Source organism: Cibotium barometz, chromosome 5 (assembly GCF_041138505.1).
Source record: "Cibotium barometz isolate CiBa-2024 chromosome 5, ASM4113850v1, whole genome shotgun sequence".
NCBI lineage: Eukaryota > Viridiplantae > Streptophyta > Polypodiopsida > Cyatheales > Cibotiaceae > Cibotium > Cibotium barometz.
This window is the reverse complement of record NC_141050.1, coordinates 13,252,242-13,270,290: the sequence shown is the minus strand read 5'-3', so window position 1 is coordinate 13,270,290 and position 18,049 is coordinate 13,252,242.

Genomic DNA, 18,049 nt, shown 5'->3' with positions numbered 1-18,049 from the left:
CTTAACACCACCTATAAGCATATTTTCTACATGTGTCAAGTATGCAGTGGATTTTCTAGGTAAAGTATACTTTTTTCTAATATGAATAAGTGTTATGAGTATACTCCTAGTTAGTGTGTTTACAAGAAAAGTAATGAAATTTCAAAATATTCTAGCGTTATTGGATTTCTCTACAGTAGGCTATAGAGTTTGCTCCATTTTTCCTTATGTCAATAAGAAGTTTGACTTTAATAGTAATTTTAAGTCAATTTTAGCTCCTACCTTGCCTTACATGTGTCTTGGGGAAAAGGGCCATAGATGCAGCTCCCATGATGACATTGTGATAGCCTTTCTTAGATGTTGTCTCCTTGTTGTCACATGAAGAATCTCCAAATTACTGGGGTAGCTAGAGAGAGATCTTAGATGGCGCAAAGAGATGTAATAAACCCTAATGTCAATCGTGCTACTACGGATTGAAGATTTTGAATCTCAAGACTAATACACGCAAGCTTCCTTCCTATGCATGCATTCAAACAAGAAAGAGAGCAAGAAACAATAAGAAGAGAGATCCCAAGCTTCATTCAAATGGGGAGTGTATTGCTTAATCCAAAAGTTGTCAAATAGTATGATTAATGTGACTTATACACAAGAAGCTATGTTCAAGCTTTGTCCAGGTGATACAAAAATGGCCCCTGGCTCCTAGTCTACTAGCCGTTACGAAATGAAGTACTTGACTTCCCCATTTTTTCATTGCTCACACAGATAGGTTAAATACAACAACACCTTCTTACAAAGAGAAAAATTTCTTACAAAGGCGTGGCATTGGTGTAAAGACATGGACAATGTTAACTGGAGCTGTGAACATACCCCCTTCCTAAAGGTGATGCCATCCTTAACTCACCAATGGTGCTTGTTGTAGACAATCTTCGAGCCATAGTGGCATTACATTACAAGGTGCATAAGTAAGGATCACAACAATCATGTATCGATGCATTAGAGAAGTGTAAATAGTGTTTAGAAGTCCATGTTAGTCATGTCTTCAAGAGTGACAACCTTTGATAGCCATGTAAGTAGTTGACTTTGCTATATAATTATAGCTATTGTGGGAAGTGAGCACCTTGGTTTAAGTTGAAGACTAAATACTGTCGTCCCACTATTTCTTTAGAATCTTATCAATGATGCGGATCGATATATAAAAGAATCTTCATATGGTTATTTGGAACATGGCCGTCATACTTGTCTCAAAATTTTAATCTATAAGAATAAATAAATTTGTTGGGACTTATAAAAATAAACATGTAACAAGAATCACTCAAGCTTCTACTCTCAACTCTCTCTCACACACACAAATAGACAAGAGCAAGTAGAGATCCAAAGAACTCAATTAGCATAGGGATTGCATCCTTTCATCGACAAAATGGTTTATATACAACTGGCCTCTTTATTCACACTTGGGTGCCCACAACTCAAATTAACTAAGTGAGCTTGGACATAGCTAGCTTTCTCATCAAGGTTACAACTTTTAGGGTACATTATCAACTCTTCACCGGGCCTCGATTTATATCAAATAGAACGCGATGGTGGTAATTAATCCATCATCAGTGGGGCTTTGATTCATGTCAAATAGAAGAATATGGTAGTAATCATCATCAACTCTTCAAAGGGGCCTCAATTCATGTCAAATAGAAGAATCTCGAGATCCCTTTAATGTGGATATATCAACATTCTAATGGATTTGTAGCATTTGTTCCTTTTCCTCAAGAGCATGTGCTAACTTATCCTTGCAAGTTTATGCTGATGATTTGATTAGGGATTTAATTCATTAATTCCATTTCCTTTTGAAGGTTACTTGTTCTAAATTGGAATTGTGAGCCTCCATCTCTATAAACCTTTTTTCATATGGTGGAAACTAGTTCTTCCTCTACCTGTGTGTAAGATTTGCTTGCATAAGGTCGAGGTGGTCCTTTTCAAGTGAAAGATGTTTGTCATGAACCACTTGGTTCTTGCACTTGGGCTAAGATTGCTTTGTATCTACTTTTGCAACTCTTTCAATTGTATCTTATTTGATCTCTAGCTCTTTCTCCCTTGATGCCAACTTGGAACACTTATGAGGTCACTTCCAATTTCTTTATTTTTTCATGAGACATCATCTAAAGGTCCTCTTCTTTGGCTTCTGCTAGTTTTTTTTGCAATGGCCTTTTTGAGCTCCATATCTTTGTCCCTGAAGGGAGTCCATAACCCGTTTGATCATCTATTTATGTTATGTATCTTGACAAGAAGCTACAGCCTGCCACCCAATTTTCTACAATGGTCTTTTTGAGCTCCATGTATTTTCCCTTAAGGGAGTCAGCAAGTCATGTAATCATCTGTTTATGCAATGTATATTAATAAGATTCTATAGTCTGCTACTTAATTTTTTTACAAATGGCCTTTTTGAGTTCCATGTCTTTGTCCTTAAGGGAAAAGCAGTGTGATCATCTATTTTATGCAATGTATATTAACAGGATGTTGTAGTCTACCACCAAATTTTCATACCTCTTATCGTCCTATATACTCATAATATTCATCAATATCCTCATATTTATAGGCTCGGAACTGTTCAATACCTTGAAGCATGGAAGTGAGTAGTTCTTGTGTGACTTTTGACACCCTTCCACCAACTTTTAATAACCTCCCACCAACTTGGTGCATTAAATTGGCATCCTTTAAGGTCTTAATTTTTGCATCTTGTATGATAATTTTCATCTTTTGGCCTCCTCTTCATCCTCTGGGCCACTTGCCTGTCGATCATGCTTCCTTGAGGTGCTAGTAGTGACATCAGTGTATATAATGGGTGCGGGTATAGGGACTATGAATTGGACCTTTTCCAGCCTCTCGATCATGCTTCCTTGAGGTTCTAGTGGGTGAGGGTATAGGGACTACTGGTTGAACCTTTTCCATGGTCACCTTGTCTCTTGGCTTTATGCTACCTCATTTTCTTCTATACACTATGTAATTCACAATGGAAATGGAAAATTGGAAGGTATACTACCAAATACATCCATGGATTCTGTGGTTTGCATACTATTTGTTAGTCACAATATCATGGGCACACTTAAAGGCATAGGCATTGCAATTGTGGAATGTTCTCACATCCATAGGCATACACCTGCACTAGACATCCACATGCATACCTACGTTGGACATCATTTCTATGTGCACTTGTCTTGCTTTAGCTCCTACTGTGTTTTGGTTACCTGTGGTACTTCTAATAAGGTGATAACTTCTAGCCCTATTTGTGGGTTGACTGTTGTAATCATCGCCAATCCTTGCTCTTGCATCTTGGTAGAAGTGGGAGATTGAGGCATGTCATAAGAGAAGCTTGATCCTGGAGGGCTCTTTCTTATGCATCCTTATTCTAGGGAGGTGGATTCATATTGTTTTGGTGTTGCTAGGGTGCGACTGGGAGTGGAATACCAGTGACATGGTTAATTAGCTTTGTAAGTAGGTATGGATTTTACCACTTTATTTTGATGTGCTTAGAGGTAATTGTTTGCCTTGTGAATGTAATAGGCCCAATCATCTTTTACCTCTAAAGTGCACTTTTTGTAGCTTGTGTAAATCCACTTTGTCAAGATTTGCCTATATAATTAGTGATAATGTCCTTTTTTGCAGCAAGATCCTTGATGTTCTTTATAAACCATGTCGTTGTTGGTGTTGTACTTTACTTTCTTACATATAAGCAAAGGGGAGATCTTTCTTCTCGACCCTATGTGTTCTAATTGGGGCTGACTATATACCCTCCTAGACATCCTTTTCTCACATTTTTATGATCTTTACCTTAGTGCCATTTGGGTGGGCGCTAATAGTTCCATTTAGGTGGGTGGTCTCACCAATATGGCACCTTGGTCATAGCTTTTCAAGAACTTTGCATAGAGCTGTGGGTCGATGTGCTCAGGGAACTATTTATGCATACCTATCATACATGTCAAGCCATACTGCTTACAACTTGGCTTTGACATCTGGGTCCTCTAGAAGCTGTGACATCCTTGAGAATGGTACTCAAATTAGGGTACTCTCTTCTCCATTTTGGCTTTCTTAGTGTTCAACATTGTTATTCTTCCAAAGTGAATGGATCTAGGGACTCATATTTGGAGTCATTGTCTCTCGTGTTCTTAGGAATACATCCTGTGAAATGGATCTCCATGCATATAGAGTATCCCACATGTCTCACATCTACCATAATCTAAAATCCCACTATCCTAGGAGCCGCTCCTAGGATCTCCATGCATATAGAGGAGCCCACATGTCTCACATCTACCACAATATGAAATTCCACTATCCTAGTCATCACTATCCCAAAAGCTACCACACTCTAGTACTAATGTCAAGGGCCATGTATGTCTAGTCCCATACCTAGCCACTAGGCACCACCATATCTGAATCACAATCTAAAATCCCACTATCCTAGTCGTTCACTATTCCAAAAGCTAGCACACTCCAGTACTAATGTCAGGGGCCATGTATGTCTAGTCCCATACCCATTAGGCACCACCCTAGCTGCTTTCTTATCCACACACCAATCGTGCTAGGAGCACACCCACGTTTGGCTGAGAGGGGTCAAGGTCTTGGACAACCACCTTCATGTGACACACCCCGTAGATGACGTCCACACATTAATCCATGAACTTGTGTCATACCTTCATAGGCTTCCAAAACAAAACACACATCCACCTAAGTTCTCATCCACAAAATGCCTAAAGGATATCCTTGATCACTTGGTACCCCTCTATGTCTATCCATTGGTTTCTTAGGATAATATACAATGCTAAGATCTAAAGAGGTGCCCACAACTTTGAAGAATATATTCTAGAATCGAGATGTAAATTTGGCATCTTTATCACTTATAATTCTCGTAAACAATCCATGCAATCTAAATATCTCTTTTAAGAAAATATTAGCAACATTTAAAGTTGAATTTGTCTTCTTTATATCCTACATTCTCTCTGTGAAGGTACTGATAACGTCCATATTTATGCATTTCTATTTCATATGAGGAATGTCTAAGGGATGGAACTTTCTTGGCATTTTTACTCCTTTGGCCTTTGATCTTTTGGCACGTCAAGCATTGATGAACATGTTGCAATACATCCCTCTTGAGTCTGGGCCAAAATAAACTTTTCTTTAGTAACATGTAAGTCTTTACATACTCGAGGTACCCCTACTATAGGGCTATCATGAGCCTCACTGAATATTCTTCTCTTCGAATCTCCACCTTTGAAAACACATAGCCAATTTTTGAAGAAAAAGTAGTCATCTTCTAATCTGTACCCTTAAATTTCTTCATCTCTTAGGCTGTCTTACTCTTTTGCTCAAGCAACGCAATGATAGGGGAAAATAATTATTCTAATCCCATGATTTCAATGATTAAGGGATTAGAAATCATAGTTTATTATGAGTAAGGAGGCTTTTCTACTAAGCACATCTTCGACCACGTTCTCCTTCCCTGATCTATACTTAATTTCCAAGTTGAACTCTTTAAGAGTTTGCATCCATCTTCTTTTCCTCATATAGAGATCCCTATGAGTGAATATCCATTTTAAGCTCTTATGATCAATTATAAAGGTGAATTTCTACCTAAAAAGATAATGCCATCAAAGATTTAAAGCATGCACTATTGCAAGTAGCTCTAAGTCATGGACAACATATTTTCTCTCATGTGGCCCTAAATTTTGAGATTCATATGCTATGGGGCATCCCTCCTACAAGGATTCCACCAATAGAAAATCCATTGGTATCTGTGATAACTTACCAAACTCTAGTAGCAAGATTTGTTATAACACAACCTTTAACTTATCAAAGGTGCTTTAGCACATAAGGGTCCATCAAAATGAAGCATCCTTCTTGAGAAGTGTAGTTAAGAGAGAAGAAATCTTGGCATATTGATGGATGAAAAATACCATCCTGTTAAGCCTAAAAATCCCATAACTTTCTTTACCATCTTTGGCTTTGGCTAGTCAATAACAACTTGCATCTTTGTTGCTAGGTTAGTTGCATCGAAATCTCGAGAAGCACTTGATTGGCCCCTCGAATTCGGCACTTCCAATAGGTTGCCTTGGCTGTCCATTGAATTAAGTATTCGTGCTTGCTTCCGATCTCAAAACTCCGTGTCTACTAACAAAAATCAAATGTAACCTTGCCGATGATGACTGCCAAAAACAAATTGAGCCAAAAAAAGGGGCTCACGCAAATATAAAAATGTAATCATTCATAAAAAACCCCACCCTCCATCCCGTTAGGGATTCCCAATACACCACTAACCTCTTCATTCATTAACTAGCTTTTCGTATTCATTCCGGAGGAATAAAGACCATTGAACGTCACTCAACATCACCGTCATCGACAAAGCTTTTTCATTCTTCCCACCCAAAGGTCTTCAACGTGATCACGTGGACGCGATCGCCATCAAGAAGGGAAAAATGTTAATCCAATTCTAGGGTTAACAAGAGATACCGCCATTATCTTACATCAAGGAGTCATGGTAGATACACCAAAGGGTCATACATTCAAGATATGAAGCAATAGTGTCCAAAACTATAACCTAGACGAGCGCCCATAATGGTGCGACGGAATATTTCTGGCAATTCCCACTTCAAGAGCGTGTGGTAGCAAGCAAGGATGAAGTCCTAAGTGATGTACTTCATGGATATATTATGAGAATAGTCATTGTAATTGCATTAGGCCTCTTACAAGCCTAAAGTACCCGGTTGGCCATAGTTTAAGTGAATGTGAACACTTATGGCCATGTATATAAGTGAATATCTCTCATAATACAAGATACTCTCACATTGTGCAATTGAGTCTTGCTCTTGCTAATCCTCTTGCTAATATCTCTCCCTAATGCATGCTAGTGAGTGTGTGTGAGTGAAGTGAGGTGAGAGGAGGGACGAGTACCCGTAGTGCAACGCGACGGTGTGACAATGCTCACGGGAGGCACGGTGGAATTGCTTCTCAAGGAGTTGTAGAGCTTGGAGACCTCAAGGGTTATGATCTCGGCCATTGGAAAGATCCTCATGAAAGTTGCTACTCACCAGGTAATCTCTTCTTGGATGTGTTTCAAGGAGGGTTAGGGTGAGCCATAAAAGTTTTTTTAATAAATAGAATTATTTTCAAAGGAGTGCGTGGAAACTCTGTTAAGTGGAAAGCATGTGTAAACTCTGTTAAGTTATGTATGTGAGTCAAATATCAATTTCAATCATGGATGTCTAAGTTTACATTGGTTCCATAGGCCCAATGGTCGAGTGGAAAGCTAGACCTATAGAATTCGACAGGGCTAGGCTAAGTCTATGGAACTAGTCTAAGTAAAAAAAGATTGTAAATTGGAAAGTGGGTTACAAGGTGGACGTGAGTTTTTTATGGGTACTTTACAAAACAAAATCGAATTGTATCTTAGAATGAGATAACTTGGGGAGAATAAATTAGATTAGAAGTTATGAAAAGGATAGAGAAGTTGCTTTCATAATCAAGGAGTCATGACATCTTGTTGTTGTGAGCCTTGAGGAGCTGCTCAATGTGTGACCTACTTATGAGAAGTATGAAGAGAAACACTCGATGGAGTCATACACATTTCCTCATGTAAGGATTATCCTAGTCAAACCTTAGAAAGCTATTAGGATAGCTAAGAATTAGGATATTATGATACGAGACCCCGAGTGAGTCACTTTACTCTTAGGGTAGTATCCACTACCAGATTATCGTGTAGATAGAGGAGTAGGGTTTACATAGCTTATATCAGAGTTGAGCTAGGTTGAGATTTAAAAATGCAATCTTAGGATATGATGTCATCGCACAATACGCAACCCAAAATTAAAACTTACAATATTTTACTGGGTTTCTCTTTTAGGTGGTGCAGCATATGACAAGGACTCACCTATCAGGAATCCCTAGGCTTTCAATTGAAGACGATATGATAGCATTCGCCTTCCAACATCTTCTTTTGTCAACTAGACGTTCAGAACGAGTGGCCTTGGCAGAACATTTCAAACATATTTGTTTTCTGACCATGCTGGTAGAGTAGAGACATAGATTGTTTTTAGACCATTGGATTTTGGTACTTTGTAGCTATAACAAGAGGTTGTCAGAGAACATTCCTCTCGTGACGATACTCATAATACTAGACATCCTAAGAGGGGTAACACTTTATGGACCTCTACTAGGTCATGATCTTAGGGTTCACCAGATGTAAATGATTATTAGAAACTTTATTCCCTAAGAGCGGAAACACTTTATGGACCTCTACGTCATGATCTTAGGGTTCATTACCATATGTATATGATTATTAGAAACTTTATTCCCTTTCATACGATTATGACTACTGGCCATGCTTATGGGCGTAGTAGTTATTATCATGGCATGTCTACTCATATGTATTTGTCGCTCCATGAGAGCAAGACGAGCATTGATGACTTGATGGCAAACCTTATTGTATATAAATAAATCCTTGGAATAAAGAGATGTTTTATTTTTCATGTTTACAAATTTGTCTTTTATTTTAAGTAATAGAATGTAGAATGGTACATAATTTACCTTCCACTTAGGAAGAACAAGCCGTTAGAAAGTTTGTAAGTAGGCCAGTGTTGACATTTTCAGCTTTTTAGATTAAGGGGTTAATATTTCCCCAAGTAATGTAATAAACTTTGAAGGAAAAAAAAGTGTTTCCTTATCTTCAAAAAAATTAACTTGATCATTGTAAATTTTCATGTGAAAGGGATTTTTTTTATTTTAGAGAAAAACCATGAGATGTGGTGGTTATTGTTGAGCTCATAATGTTGCACGTGTAATGGAAGTATTAAACAATGACATTAAGGAAGCACTCCATAGGTCTCAACTAGGTCCATGAGAGAGAAGAGAGGAGGAAAGGATCCGGAGGACCGTACACTTAATCATCAGAACGAGATGGTGATTCTCAGTTCCTCATTTGATTCATTGAAGTGACATTCATCATTTGAAGTATTTGGCTTTTGATGATGTCCCTTTATGTGGTAGGATTCTTGTCAAATGTTGTTGAGAAGAACCTGTTCCTGTTTTCTTTTGCCCATGTGCTTTTTATGTTTTTATGTATATTTAAGTGCTCTTATGAAGCAGATTTACATGAAGGACAAGAATTGAGTCATATAGACTCTTATTGAATTGCTCTGTGTTGAAGTAGCTACTTGAAAGAATTATGTCGACTTGCAAGGCTAATATAGATATCTTCACTAAGGATTGAAGATTGTTGATTTGTGAAGATGGTGGCGTCGTTTGGAGAGGTTTGTAATTTGAAGGGAAATTCCAAGCGATGGATTGTAGCATTGACCAAACTTTTGCCCACCATCCCCATCCAGAGATATACCTGGAAGTTGTCGATGGTGAGGCTTTGGTGCAAATGTTCTCCTATGCATGAGTATGGATATGTACTCATGGAGCAGTTGCTACATTAATTTAGCCAAAAGAATAGTAAGCAAATGGCTATTCAAGATCGGTGGAAATGTGGTAATGCATGATATGGCTTAATCCGTGATAAGGCTTAAATTGTGAAAGTGCAAGTGCTTAAGCCATGAGACTGTATTTATTGAGAAACCTGAACTCATGAGATTGCAGGTTTTGACCCCGTGAAGTTGCAGGTTTTTACCTCGATGGGGTTTTGTTTTGTTATTATTATTATTATTATTTATTTTTAAATTTATAGTGATTTTATGGAACAATTAGGTCCTGACTTACGAGCAACAGGTTCTTGTGCACTCCTTTCTCGCTTCCAAAGGGGTGACAAGAGCATTGTTATTTTGTTTTTGATGCGCTCATACATCTCTGTTGGACGACGTGGGTATCGATTCTTGAATTTGTTGCTGCTCAACTGTTGTCGAGGCAGTAGGAAAGACTGCTGATTATTTGCTTGAACAAACAAGCTCTTGTGTTGGTGCTGAATGCACGAGAGTGGTTGAGTGATTTGCTTGTCGTTACTTGGGCCTCCATTCTTGTCGAACTTTAGGTGAAGTTGTTGCGGGGGTGAGGTTTTCTTCACATTGTTCGATTTTGGCAACCATATGATGGAATTAGCATCATAGTATCCTTATTGTTGAAGCACAGGCACCCATCTTTGATAAACATTATAAATTGGTGGCCGATGTGCTTAGAGACTTTCTTCTTTGTGTAAGCTTAGGGGACATTGTGATGCGCTTGGTGTGTAAGCTTAGGGGACATTGTGATGCGCTTGGAAACCCAAGCTTTGGTATTTCTTTGGTAGCACCCTTGTGCGTGCAGCAATGTTTTTGGTACCCACACTAGATGACTTGGTGGAGATTTTTGAGGAACTCGCATAGGCTTTTGTGGACTGTGTTATGGAGTACTTTTCTTTTTCCTTGGCCTCCGAGTGCTTCTTTGAGGAAGAGGTTTTGACTGTCGAGGCACCCAAATTTGATTAGCACCTTCATAGTAGCCTTGAGCTACAAGTAGCTGCTTCACCCACATTTTGATACTATCAAGATATCATGATTGTTGTTGTCTTGGTGGAGTTTTCTTTTGGGTTGATGTCGAAGGTTTGGGGCCCTCCTTGATTTTGGTTAGTGCTGAGGCTGCAGGTTTGAGACTCATGGTGGCCATTGTTGACGCACGATGATGAGGCTGGAGTCTCTTGTGGAGTGGTTGTTGATGACGAGGCCTTTGAGCATCTGGTTGTCTCCTTTAGTGAGGTTTGTCAATGAAGATGCATAGGCTCTAGGATTTTTCCTTTGAGTTCCTTCGGAGAGAGAGATGGTTTGGAAGTGGGAACTTCTTCAAAAATAGCTGTTGATTGTTGCGAGGTTTTGGCATTGAACTTCGTAGGTAAGGATGGGATTGAAGGAGTAGAGGCTTTGTCAGAGTCCTTTGTTGACGCAGATGGTAGGTCATTGTGTAAAGGGGCTTTTGTGGAAGAGTCTTGTATCCTTTTACGTTCAGCATCATAGAAATCCATTAAAGTTGAATCCTCTTCCTTGCAGTATGGTATTGTCAACTTTTTGTCATTGACCATCATGATGACTCTATCGCTAGTAAAGCACAGTGGTGCTTGGGCAGCAATAGTCCATTTATGTCCCAAGATTAAATCTTCTTCCAATACATACTCAACCACAAAAAACTTGCAAGTGAGGGGGTTAGATTCAATATATATTGTATGTTCAAAGTACCCCAAACATGGCATGTTCAAGTCTTGTATAAAGGTAATCTTTTTAGGATGTGCCATGAGTGTTAGTTGACCTAGCAAATCCCATAGCTCGAGGGTCATGAGATTGTGTTCTCGTGTGTTGGATAAAGCTGTGCTTGAGCTGTGGTGATTTTATTTGAAATTTCCAATCCAACCAAAATTCTAGGGATATTTTTAGTAAGATATATTGGTAGTTCCAGCTCTTGCAAGGTTTCTTCCTCTCGTAATAGCAATTGTACATTGCCTCCAGGAGTGTTCAAGGCAACTATTTGCATGCATTCATCTAGTGAATACAACGATTCACTTATCCAAGTTCCACCAAGGAGGACATCATACTCAAGGGAATCTAGGGTAACATAGAATGTAAATTTCATATCGCCATCGATTGTTTGAGTAGTGTATCTAAAGTAACCTGAAGCTTCAATGTTTTGTCCATTGGTTCCTTTTGCAAGACTATTGCTTGCTTATAAGGATGAGTTTAGGTTGTCCCAATGACACCCAAGTGTCTATTGTCAACGATGTTATGACTAGCTCGAGGGTTAATCAATGCACGTTTGCGCTTAACATCATTGCCTTTAGGGAAATCCAACCATACCATGATAGAATCTTCCAGAGGAACCATGGGTGTTTCAGTTATTATTTCTTTTTCATCCTCATTTTGGCTTTCAGCTTTTTCAAGAGTGCCCACCAATGCATACACTGGCATACTTGGCCCTCTCAGAATTCTTAATGAAGTCTGTTTGGAAACTTGCGAATCCTGACAATCTTGTTTTATGGAGTTCTTCATGTCTTGGTATAACTCAGGTTGAGCCCTTAAAGGTGCAAGTGCTGATGTGATGCTGGCTTTATCATGAGAGAAGAGCATTCCTCCAAATGCGGTTTTGAGAGACTGTTTTAATCTTGTAAGGGAATTATCGAATTCTTCACGTGCTTTCTCAAGCGTATAGTTCGTACAATCTGTTCCAAATGACTCTTCTATAGAGAGTATGTCTTCCTCTTGAAAGGGGAAGCAATACTCCTCTAGGCTTTGTATTTTGGTTGCTGTTATATAGGATTAGCATTATGAGGCTCAATCATAACTGGTGACCCTGTAAGACATTCAACCAAGCTAAGCTTACTTTTTACGTTTCACATGTCATGTGATCATTATTATCCATTTTGGGTGGTTGGGTGGGTTCTAGTTTCTTGATTGGTCTATGTGGTGCACTAAGCAAAGAGTAAGAACTTGTTTCATCCTCACTTAGTGATGTACTAAAACTTGTTTCATTCTCTGACTTTTTTTGGTTTGTCAGTTTTTCATTATGTTTACCCATGCGCCGAGATCAAATTTTCTTTTGGGTTTTTGTATTATGTGTCGCACATATGGGTGTTGTGGTGGCTTTTGATGTGGATGCCTCTGCATCTTGTATAGCTTTTGGCTCTTTTGTGTTTATGTCTCCTTTGGGTTTATGTCCTGTATAGGCTCCTTTTCCATGTCTTCTAATTTGACCTTGGTTTCGATAGTTTGTTGTCCCTTGTCTTTGTTGGGTTTAGAAGGTTTTGCTTTCTCTTTTGGGTTCTGTTTTAAAGCATAATCTTCAACCCATGTTGAGGTGTTGTCTTTTACATTCTTTTTCACTGTTTCTCGTGCCTTGGCTTGTAAACGTGTAAGCACATTCAAGGGAACCGTGGCCACTTGCCCATTTTGTACACTTAAGATGTTAAGAGTGGTATTTTGTGAGACAAGTTGCATTGAAGCAACTCATCTAGGGAAATCTTGGAACATGTGATCAATGCTACATGGTTCACACATTGGTCACAAGGTGTCAATGACTATGGGCATGAAAGTATTCCAAACTGTGCAGTTTGCCACCTTATGAGGTCCATGACAATAGAAACACTGAAGTGTTTGATTAACTGCTTCCTGAGCACTTACTGCCCTTTGGATTGTTTCAGTTTGGTGCACGTGAGATGGAGGTTTTGAGTCCATTATGGATGAAGCGAGACACTTTTTAGTATCATGGTTAAAGGTTTTACAATATATGCAGTATAAAAGAACACGTGCCTTGTATGCATGATGAGGATTGTCGGATGGTCATAGTGATTGCACTCTCTTAGAGATGTTCGTTGCTATAAGGTTTTAAGCAAGGCTGCATAAAATTCTGGGAATGTCAATTCTGAGATCGATATTTCTTTTGCCACCACTACTTCACTTGGTTTACATGAGGAACACTTTGTAGCATGATCATCTTCTAGCATGTTGTCATCTAAACGTATTGCTTCTTTACAACATTGATTGAATGTTTTCGGATTGGTTAAAATGATCAAGTTGTGTAAGCTGTTATTCTTTAAGCCTATCATGAAACATCTCTTCAATAATTGAACATCGTTTAATTTTTTCCATGACTCACAACGTGAGTCCAAGAGTTTTATCCTAAGGATAAAATCTCTAATAGATTCATTTGGTTAGCTTTTAATTGAATAGAGTTCTGTTACTGCACTCCACCTATCACCTTGTCTGGAAAAGCCATGTATAAAGACTGATTTCAAGGTTTTGAAGTTGGTCTTGATCGCCGGTATCAATGCGATGAACCATCGACTAGCTTTTTCCTCTCATAAGCATAAGTTTAACTCATGTACCTTAGTGGGACAGTTGGGATTTCCAAAGGCTTCACATCTCTGTTCAAACATTTGCATGAATTGAACTAGGTTTGTTGTTCCATCGTATTTGCCCATACTTTTAAAAATTTGTACGGCGATATTTATGTATGAATCACTGAGGCCGTATGTGAGTGTTCTTGTTGGAAGTGACTCATTGAGTCCTTGGGCCACCCCCCTTCTTGGACTAGTCAGTATGTCCAGGGTGTGGGCATCCAGGAAAGGGTTGGTACTTATAGGATTTGCGGGAATGTTGGTAGGGGACCAAAGCCCTGTGGGATGGAAGTGATAGGGGATGTAAATCCTGATAACATGCTTGTTATAGGCATGGCCAATGGTAGCATAGATCTCAATGGCTCAAAGATGCCAGCCATTGGGTTCAGTCCTTGTGTGATCTCGGGTGGCCATGTCAAAGTACCTAAATGCTCCTTAATGAGCAAACACAGTTTTTTCTTTTTATATTCTCCCACAGCCTGTTTTACAGCCTCAAGAGGCTTGGCTTACTCTTTGTTGGATCAAACGGGTATCGGTTCGCCCTAATCAGCTTAGGCGTACGCACGTGAACGACCTCTGAGATAATTTTTCGAAAAAAGCATATGCTAGTAACTTGCCAGATGGAAAAGGAGGTTCTAAAACCTATTTTCTATCACTGTCTCACGACGAAAAAAATTTCGAGAATTTTTTCCCTGTTTCGTAGCACGTTTTTTAGGGTCTTTCAAAAGGAATTTTTAAAAACTCTGTATGAGAGAGTTGTAGTATTTTTGGAGTACTATAACTTTGTTTCTCTCAGTCATCCATGATTTATTCGTTTAGACCTTCAAAAAGTAGCCCGAATATGGCTCGTCATCGTTGTTTTTTACGATTTTTTGTGGTTTTGGGCTACTTTTTGCCTTCATTTTCGGGTCAAATTTTGAGGCTGCTGGTCTGAGGCCAAAATGGTCAATTTTGACTTCGAACAACGAAGTTCAAAGTTAAAGAGCTGGATGTCAGCTTTCCGATGAGCCCTAGAGCGCCTTCATCGGATATACGATTTAGGAGATACGGGCCTCCAAACAGAGTTTTTTTTTGGCACAGACCTCTTTTCACATCGATGGACTTCACGAGTTTTATAAATTTTGATTTTTTTTTTCCCGCGTGAACTCTCTAGTTCCGTGAAATTGCAAAAAATGGTTCACGTCGTGTAGTATCGAACTTCACGGAATATTAAATTCAATTTTTTATTTTTATTTTTTTCACGTCGTGAAACTTTTTGGCGTTGAAAAATTTTCACGCCATGAAACTTTAAGTTTTCACACCGTGAACCAAACTTCACGGAATATTAAATTTGATTTATTTTTTTTACGCCGTGAAACTTTTTAGCGTGGAAAAAATCACGCCGTGGAACTTTAAATTTTCACGTTGTGAACCGAACTTCACAAAATATTAAATTCAAAAAAAAAATGACGCGCGGTTCTCAAAAACGTGAACCTTTTGAGCATGAAAATTCTTTTTCACGTGATTTTTTTAATTTTTTGCACACGGTTCTCAAAAACGTGAACCTTTTGGGCGTGAAAAAAAATCATGTCATGATTTTTTTATTTTTTTATTTTTTGGAGTCTAGTGAGGCTAGTGGGAAATACGAATTTCTCTTTTTGGGGAGATTTCTTTTTGAATTTAAAATGAAAGGGATATAGGCATTTTTCCAAAAAGGTAAGTGGGAATCAAAAAAGTCAACCTTTTAGATGACACCCCTTACACCCTTCATAAATGACTCCCAAACTGGACAATTTGACAACTCATGAGCATCTACTCATTGAATTCTCATTAGCCTTAATGAGTTATTGAAAAAAAGTGATTAAGAATTAATCTAAGATTAATCTTTTCACTAATCTTTCTCTCTTTTACACTAATCAAGGACTTTAATTAACCACTAATCCCTAATTAATTCACACAATTGAGCACATCATTGGATAGAGCAAGGGAATTCTAATCTTTATGCATCAACAATTGTGTAAATTAATCTAAAATAAGAGATTAATTAGACTCTTAATTATGGTATCCTCTTTTAAGATAAAATTAAGCAAAGAGAGTCAAATATCTCCAATTGATGTGATTAGGTGTTTTGATGCATCTAGATGCTCTCAAAACACTCAAAAACACCAATTTCGACTACTCATATGATCAATTTAGATCCCAATTAACACATTTTCTAATTTTTTTGGCCTCTTGAACAAGATTGATCACCCTTAATGACAAAAACCAGTCCATTAAGAGAAATTAGTAAAATTCAAGGGTTTTTTAATGGTTTTTTGAAAGATTAAGATACTCATAATGCTACTTGCTAACACTCTAATCCAAACAATTTCAACAATTAAACACACAATTAAACTAAAATTAATGATCTTAGTTCTATGTTTAACACTAATAAAGAGAGCTAACATTCACTAAAAATTACTTTCTTTTGCATTGTTTGATGCAATGGATGCAAACTAAGCTTAATACAAACTATGTGCAAGCCCTAAGAACGTGAAAAACCACAAAAGCAACAAAAATATAATAAATTAATCTAAAAATTAAGCAAAAAGTATTCTTTTCAAAAAACAGAAAAGAGAGCTATTCTACACCAAATCTCACACAAATCACCATCAAATCCACATCTTTTTCATGGGAAACCATTAATCATGATAATGGGCAATGAGTTATGGGTAGATTAGAGGCAAAACGATGAAAAAAGCCAAGGGATGGCTCCCCGGCACAGTGACGCCAAAAATGTTATGGCTCACCCTAACCCTCCTTGAAACACGAAACACATCCAAAAAGAGATTACCTGGTGAACCGCAATTGTCGTGTGATGAGGATCTTTCCAATGGCCGAGCTCGTAACCCTTGAGGTCTCCAAGCTCTAAAGCTCCTTGAGAAGCAATTCCACCGCGCCTCTGCGAGCGTTGTCACACCACCGTGTTGCACTACGGGTACTCATCCCTCCTCTCACCTCACTTCACTCACACACACTCACTAGCATGCATTAGGGAGAGAGATTAGCAAGAGCAAGATTCAATTGCACAATGGGAGAGTATCTTGTATTATGAGAGATATTCACTTATATACATGATAAGTGTTCACATTCACTTAAACTATGGCCGACCGGGCACTTTAGGCTCATAAGAGGCCTAAGGCAATTACTATGACTATTTTCATAATATATCCATGAAGTACATCACTTAGGACTTCATCCTTGCTTGCTACCACACATGTTCTTGAAGCAGGAATCGCTATAAATACTCTGTCGCACCATTACGGGTGCTCGTCCAGGTTGTAGTTTTGGACACTATTGCTTCATATCTTGAATGTATGACCCTTTGGTGTATCTATCGTGACTCCTTGATGTAAGATAATGGCGGTAGGTCTTGTTAACCCTAGAATTGGGTTAACAAAAACATTCTATTAATTTTTTCACATAACATCTATAAGTTTCATGTGTCCAAATATAATATCACATATCACTAAGTAGCACATCACAGTGTCACAATATTATCATAATATATCTCCTTTCACCACAACCATGATCCTCACATAGGACAACACCCACCGCTAGGCTCGATTAGTCTTGGATCTCTATGTGGACCAGTGCGTGGAGGCGCCCACATGTCCCACATTCATCGTAGTCTAAAATCCCCTACCCTAAGAGCTGATTCTACAAGTTGTCACCTATCCTAGAATCTAGCACACTCCAGTATTGGTGTTCAAGGCCACATATACTAGTCTCATACCTAGTCAACACTAGGCACCACTTTTTTCGAATCATGTGGAGTTTCTTTTTTATCCATTTCACCAATCAGGCCAAGAATCACCCATGTTCAGCAGGCTAAGAGGGGTCAAGGTCTCGAATGATCATTTTTGTGTGACACACCCTGTGAATGATATCCACATGGCAATGATCCATGAACATATGTGGCACCTTCACAAGATTCCATAAATAAACAACACAAATATATCACATGGATACAATGTCCAACAATTGTTTCAAGATATGATTTCAAGCAATATGCATTATATACATAACCAAGGTAGTGTAAACCATTGCAAGTTTAATGGGACATCACAACCCTCCACCACGGTATCGAAACTCTAAATAAGTCAAATGCCTCTAGTCGATTGTATCTTGGTTAGGCCTTCTCAAGACACTTTCTTTTAAATATTCTTGGGATCGCACTCAATCCTCTCAAGAGATAACTCCTTGGTCTTCTAGGGTCATCAT